The following is a 7452-nucleotide window of genomic DNA, read 5'->3' as shown; positions in this document are numbered from 1 at the left end:
TAGTCTTAAAGGTGCCACAGGACTCTCTGTTGCTTTTTAAAGTTCCTCCAAGTCAATGCTGTGAGCAATGTCATGTTCCAGGGCTGCCCAGAGGATTCAGGGGGCCTGGGGCAAAGCAATTTCGGGGGCCCCTTCCATAAAAAAAAGTTGCAATACTATAGTAACATGTATTTGGAAATGTAAAAAATAACTAGTGAAATACATTCAAAAATTAATTTGTAATAATTTGAAAATACACTAAATACATTATTTAAAAACATTAAAAGCTGTAATGGTATGTATACATTTGCAATTACATAATGGGCTGTTGCTGGGTGATGGTGATGGTTGGTACCAATGGGCTGTCGCTGCCTGGGGGTGGTGCTGCTGTTGCCCACGGCTGGGTGCGGAGCTGGGCTCTGGGTTCGGGGGTGCCCGGCTCACAGGGGCTGGGCTCAGGGATGTGGGGAGATGGGGTCAGGGGGGTGTCCGGCTCAGAGGGGCTGGGCTTGGAGCTGGGGATCAGGCTGTGGGGAGGATGGGGTCGGGGGGTTTCCGTCTCAGAGGGGCTGGGCTCGGAGCTGGGGGTCAGGGCTGTGGGGGGGATGGGGTTGGGGGGGTGCCCGGCCCCGGCCCCTTACCATGCCGCTTACCCCCTCTCCCAGGAGCCTCTGACATACTCGTGGGGCAGGGGGAGCCTCCGACATACTCGTGGGGATCCCCTGCGGGGCCCGGGGCCTGGGGCAAATTGCCCCACTTGCCCCCTCCCCCCCAGGCGGCCCTGAACTCAGATACCGGGCATGACAGAGGCTGGAGCAGGGAGAGGGGGGCACTGGGGCAGCCCAGCTCTGCAGGCTGCCGTCCTCTCCAGCCGCCCACGCACAAGGGGAGCAGGAGCAGGGACCAGCCAAGTGCCAAGGGGCAGGAGCACAGGCGCCTGAGGCCGAGCTGTGGGGAAGCGCTTACTTTGCCCAAAGCACGGGCGTCAGGGTCCTCTTTCTTCCTCCGCTCCACCAGACCGCCGCCCGAGGCTCTTTTCTTCTCCGTGCCCCCCGCTGGGGCTGACCATGGAGGCTGAGCCAGGAGGCAGCCGCCCCTTTCCTCCAGAAGCCCTGCTGTCACGCCCGTCGCCGGGCTCGTGCCACGTGCGCTAAGCAGAGCTGCGGAGCTCTGCCCAGCCACCGGCGCCCCCGCCAGCAATGAGAAGAATCGCATGGGATGGAGCGGCCACTGCACTGTGAGGGAGAGGGAGTCTGAGCCGCCGGCAGGCAGCCCAGGGGGTCCCCTGTGTCAGCGCGCCGCCTGCAGCCCAGTGGTGGTGGTGGTGAAACACAGCAGAGATCCCAATCTCATCCCTTTCTCTCCCACTTCTAATGTTGCTGCTACCTCTGGACTTGTGAGTGTTCCTGTTGGCATATGCTGATGACATAGAATCATAGGACTGGAAGGGACCTCAAGAGGTCATCTAGTCCAGTGTCCTGCACTCATGGCAGGACTAAGTATTATCTAGACCATCCCAGACAGCTGTTTGTCTAACCTGCTCTTAAAAATCTCCAGTGATGGAGATTCCACAACTTCCCTAGGCAATTTATTCCAGTGCTTAACTATCCTGACAGTTAGGAAGTTTTCCCTAATGTCCAACCTAAACCGCCCTTGCTGCTGCTCATGATCCAGGACCAGGGTACATGGCATGAGTGGAGGCAAGAGCTCTGGCCAAAGAACCTCCAAGCAGAAACTTCAAAGAGAAACTGCAGAGCTACAATTCATTTGCAAACTTAATACCATCAATTTGGGCTTGAATAGGGACTGGGAGTGGGAGTGGCTGGCAATTTTCCCTCTCCTGGTATTGACACCTCCTCATCAATTATTGGGAGTGGACCACATCCACCCTGACTGAATTGGCGTTCAACACTGGTTCTCCACTTGTAAGGTCATTCCCTTCTCTTCATGTGCCAATATATATTTATGCCTGTATCTGTAATTTTCACTCCATGCATCTGAAGAAGTGGTTTTTTACCCACAAAAGCTTATGCCCAAATAAATCTGTTATTCTTTAAGGTTCCACTGGACTCCTCGTTGTTTTTCTCCCAAGCAGAAGCGCTGACTTTCTAATGTGCCAGGGGGTGCTCGACCCTCCCCGGCTCTGCCCCAGGCTCTGCCCCCACGCCACCTCTGCCCCCAAACCTCCACCCCTGCTCTGCCTCTTCCCACCCCCGCTCTGCGTCTTCCCATCCCTGCTTCACCCCGCCCCCCACTCCACCTCTTCCCCCAAGCCCAAACCTCCACCTCGCCTCTTCCTGCCCCATGCCCCGTTCCACCCCCTTCCCCAAGCCACCCAGCCGTCGCTCCTCCCCCTCCCCCCAGCACCTCCTACATGCCACAGAACAGCTGATCGCAGTGGGTGGGAGGCACTGGGGAGAGAGGGGTAGCTGGCTGTTGGTGGGTGCTCAGCACCCACTATTTTTCCCCATGGGTGCTCTAGGACTGGAGCACCTATGGAGTCGGCGCCTAAGCTCCCGAGTACCAAGTAGTGGGACCTTTTTCTGCCTATGGAGGACAGGGAGCCCCGGTAGGTCAGCATGCATCTCCACCTTAGTCCAACGGCCCACTGCAGATCTCAGTTGGCAGCTCCTCCATGGAATCATGAACACAGATATGTATCCTGTTATCAAGTGATCCATCCCCTGTCGGCCACTCCCAGCTTCTGGTTGAGCATGAGGTTGCATCCCTGACCATCTTTACTAATATCCATTGATGGACCTGTCTTCCATGAATTTATCTAATTCTTTTTTAAAATCAATTATAGTTTTGGTCTTCACAACATCTCCTAGCAATGAGTTCCACAGGTTGACTGTGCACTGTGTGAAGAAGTACTTCTTTTTGTTTGTTTTAAACCCTCTGCCTATTAACTTCATTGGTTAATCCCTGGTTCTTCTGTTATGAGAAAGAATAAATAACAGTTCCTTATTCACTTTCTCCACACATTTATGATTTTATTGACCTCTATCATATGCCCCCTTAGTTGTTTCTTTTCCAAGCTGAAATGTCCCAGTCTTTTTAATCTCTCCTCATATGGAAGCTGTTCCATACCCTTTTCCAATTCTAATATATCTTTTTTGAGACGTGGCAACCAAACTGCACTCAGTATTCAAGGTTTGGGCATACCACGAATTTATATAGTGGCATTTTGATACTTACTGTCTTATTATCTATCCCTTTCCCCATGGTTCCTAAAATTCTGTTAGCTTTTTTGACTACTGCTGTACATTACACTGATGTTTTCAGAGAACTATCCACAGTGACTCCAAGCTCTCTTTCTTGAGTGGTAACAGCTAATTTAGATCCAATCATTTTGTATGTAGAGGGGTGGGATTATGTTTTCCCATATGCATTACTTTGCATTTATCAACGCTGAATTTCATCTGCCATTTTGTCACCTAGTCACCCAGTTTTGGGAGATCCCCTTGGAATTCTTCGCAATCTGCTTTGGACTTAACTATCTTGAGTAATTTTGTATCATCTGCGAACTTTGCCACCTTACTGTTTACCCCTTTTTTCCAGCTCATTTATGAATATGTTGAACAGCATTGGTCCCATTACAGATCCCTGGGGGACACCACTATTTACCTCTCTCCATTGTGTAAACTGACCATTTATTCCTACTCTTTATTTCCTGTCTTTTAACTAGTTACTGATACATGAAAGGACCTTCCCTCTTATCCCATGACTGCTTACTTTGCTGAAGAGCCTTTGGGGAGTCACCTTGTGAAAGTCCAAGTACATGATATTCACTGGATCACCCTTGTCCACATGTTTGTTGACCCCCTCAAAGAATTCTAATAGATTGGTGAGGCATGATTTCCCTTCACAAAAGCTGTGCTGACTTTTCCGCAAAAAATCATGTTCACCTATGTGTCTGATAATTCTGTTCTTTATTATAGTTTCAACCAATTTGCCTGGTACCGAAGTTAGGCTTACTGTCCTGTAACTGCCAGGATTGCCTCTGGTAAGAGGGGGACTTTGGCACACATCTGCATAGAGTGAGTCAGGCTGCAGCCCCTTTTCCAGCTTCTCCAGAACTTCCTGTTGACGTTCTGGCTGCACTTTTCCCTGTGCTTCCTTGTATATGCATATCCCATCCATGGCCTCACAAAGTCACGAGACCTCTTCATCAACTGTCTCCTGATGCTGGCCAAGATGGCCATCCACAAGACCAGCAGGAGGAAGCTTGATGATGTGGGGGAGATGGTGCTCTGTGACTGTGGAGCCTGTTTCTGATCCCTTGTCACTTCACGCATACAGCCAGAGTTCCTCTGGGTAATGTCCACTGGCTCTTTGGACTCCTGTGAGGACCAGTAGATGTTGTCCAAGGTTCTCTGCTCAGTGTCCCTGTAGCGGGATGGTCACCCCGCTCCTGCCTGAAGGGGATAAAGCAGCCCTGGAGAGGGCTGCAGTGGGCGGGGGGAGCCAGGCTGATTGGGAAAGCAGCCACAGCTGTGGTCAGCTTAATCAGGGCCCAGCTGGCCCTTATAACAGGGCTGTGGGCCAGAAACAGACACACACACACTCTCTCTAGCTTCCTTGAGAGAGAAGGACCTGGCTGTCTGGGAAGCTGAGGAGGGTACCTAGGGTGGAGCAGTGCTGGGGAAGGGCACCAGGAGCTGGGGAGCTCCAGCCTAGAAAAGCCCCAGGCTGCAGGCCGAGTTAAGGACCCACAAAAGGGTACTGGGGCTGCAGAGAGGCAGCCCAGAGATAGGCAAAGGCAGCAGGTCCTAACCCCCTTGCTGATGATGAGTGGCCATTACAGACTGCAGTCTGCCCCAGGGAAAGGGGCTAGGTGATGACTGGCAGTAACCACTGAAGCAAGGTGGGGATAGGGGTTGCGGGTTCCCCTGGGAGGGGAGACCCAGAGTGAGAGGGGACTGCGGTGGGCAGAACCCCTGGGCAAAGGGTACTTGGTTCAGGAGGGACACGGGGCCAGCGGCAGGTGAGACACCAGCCTGCAGAGGGCACTCTGGGCTGGAAGGAGCTAATTTCCTGGATGACCAGCAGGAGGTGCCACGCCAGTGAGTCGTTGCCCCGCCACAGTCCCCATCTGGATCCCTTGTTGTAGCCCCATGATCTTCACTTCTGCCCGTTTCCTCATTTGTTGTCCCCCAAACTCAGTTGTGGTCATGCTCAGCAGTTCATCCCCCTTGGTTGAGGGGACGGGCCTTTAGTTTTGGGCCAGGATACTAGTACCCACAATAGGTTGGCTAGTGGAGCTGGGCGAGTGCATCCTTGGCCATAATATCTAAGTTTCAAGTGCTCTGCCTATGAACAGAAGTTGACATTAGAGCAGTCCAAAGAGAGAGAGGTGTGCGCACACTGGGATCCCAGCAAACAGCTCTCACGCTAGTTAGTATGGAATTCATTTATCCATACAGATGATCAGAAATGTCTACTGGACCTACTCTTCCCTCTGACTCAGGATAGTAAGGACTGTCGCTAAAAAACAGATGTTCTCTCACTCTTTTGGTGCTATGGTGAGAAAAATTGTGAAACTGTATTCACACATTTGCAGGGGAATCTCCCCATTCAGGAGCCTTTCAGCAGCTCATGATAACTTTAGCAAAATAAGTAACTGAAATCGGAAAAGGAACTGCGCAGTAGGCAGGGAGAGCAGGGCCAAACTGGGAGCTAGACCTGAGGGGCAGCCCACTGTTAACAGTCTCCCACTTCTCCTCTCCCCATTGCCAACCTCCACCTCTTTATCCAAAAGGTGACTGCGGCACTTGCAATCATCTGACACTCTCTTGGGTCCTAAAAACATCTATGATCCTGCAAAAGGCAGAAAGAAATAGGAGATCTCCAAAAAGAAGAAGGACAAGCCTTTCCATGGCTAAATAATAAACCAGGGTTTTCATTATGTTACTAGAGGAACAAACAATATGTAGTTTTTCATTTTTGTAAATAGACAGCTAAGATAATGACTGTTTACTGCAAATGATCTAGGACTACTGCAGAGCAAAATCCTCCAGAAATTGGAGCTGCATTATATTAGCAGTGTGAGAGTGGACTGAGACAGAAGTGAAATTTTGTGATCATTAAGATGTTAAACAACTTAAATTCTCAGGAGACCTTCTATATAATTGGCCACTCTTTCCAGCAGCAACTGAAGCATCAACAGCACCTTAGACAGAAGGAGGACTAGCTGGTATCCTATTGACCCTCTATGCTCCCATGAGAATGGAGCACCCTCCAGAGACACTGGGTACCACATGTGGCCCCTGGCTTACTCACATGAGCTCACGGAAAGTAAAGCTAATTGAGAATGACTCCTCCAGCAGCAACTGCACTAAAAGAAGGGAAAAGAAAAGGTCCAGCCAAGGGCTCCTGCCCACTCCACCTGGATCTGATCAGGTGGCGTGGCATCCTCCATAATACCAAGCTCCATGTGATCCCTGTCTCCCAGCTATGTGAACTCAAGGGAATGTGAAGCAGAAACCCATAGGGAAGTCCCAGCCTTAGAGGTCAGAGATAGTCCCCTAGCAGCAACCACAGCAGCAACAGCAAGGAAGTAGAAACCTGCACATGGGGAATATCACCTGACTGACTTTTTGAAGTTCAGAGGCTGAAAATTATTTTTAGTGTTCTAATTCACTGTTTGCTCTTGATCTCCTCCTACAGCAACCTCATTGTCTGTGTGTTTCCAGCCTGATTCTCCCTGTCCTCCATTAGTCATCGTCCTTCCCTCCTCTCTCTTTTCATCTCCACTTCATTGTCCCTCTTCCCCTTTGACATTCTCACTCCATTGATGCTGTTAACTCTTCCCTCCTGCCTTTCCCACTTATCCAAATCAATTCAGTTATATATTACAAAACTCACCACAAAAAACAAACATATAAACATTTAAAAATAAAGTGAAACTAACATGCATTTTCCAACATCAATTGATTACTCTCCTTATATGATGAATTCCTTTCTCCCACCCTTTGCCAGTCTTGACTATTTAGGTCCCAATCCAGCAAAGATTTATGCATATGCTTAACTTTACACACTGTGAGTAATCCCACTGAAAATTATGAGGCAATTAAAAATGTGCATAAGTCTTTCCAGAATCAGAAGCTTAGACTGGAAGTTCTTTGGGGCAGGGACTGTCACTTACTATGTATTTATGTACAATGCCTAATGCAATCGGGCCCCGTATTCAGCTGGGGCTAGGTACTATCATAATACAAATAATATGAAAAGTCCCTCAAACAGAAAATATATGTGGCTAATTTATTGGACATAATTGCTATTAGAAGATTTAATAAATCAGATTTAAAGGTTTCTCATTGTTTTTCTCCTTTACTCCCTTTAAAGACATTTTGCTTTGAGATTAATGAGATAATCAAATTCCACTCTCAGGATTTTTTTTTTCTTTTTGACTTTAATGTCTTCCACAAGCTAAACATATTTCTAAATAAGGCTGAGTTTTTGCAAGGCCAG

The sequence above is a fragment of the Terrapene carolina genome, unplaced genomic scaffold (genome assembly GCF_002925995.2).
Source record: "Terrapene carolina triunguis isolate 2854851 unplaced genomic scaffold, T_m_triunguis-2.0 Scaffold131, whole genome shotgun sequence".
Classification (NCBI taxonomy): Eukaryota; Metazoa; Chordata; order Testudines; family Emydidae; genus Terrapene; species Terrapene triunguis.
Note: the sequence above shows the minus strand (reverse complement) of the source record.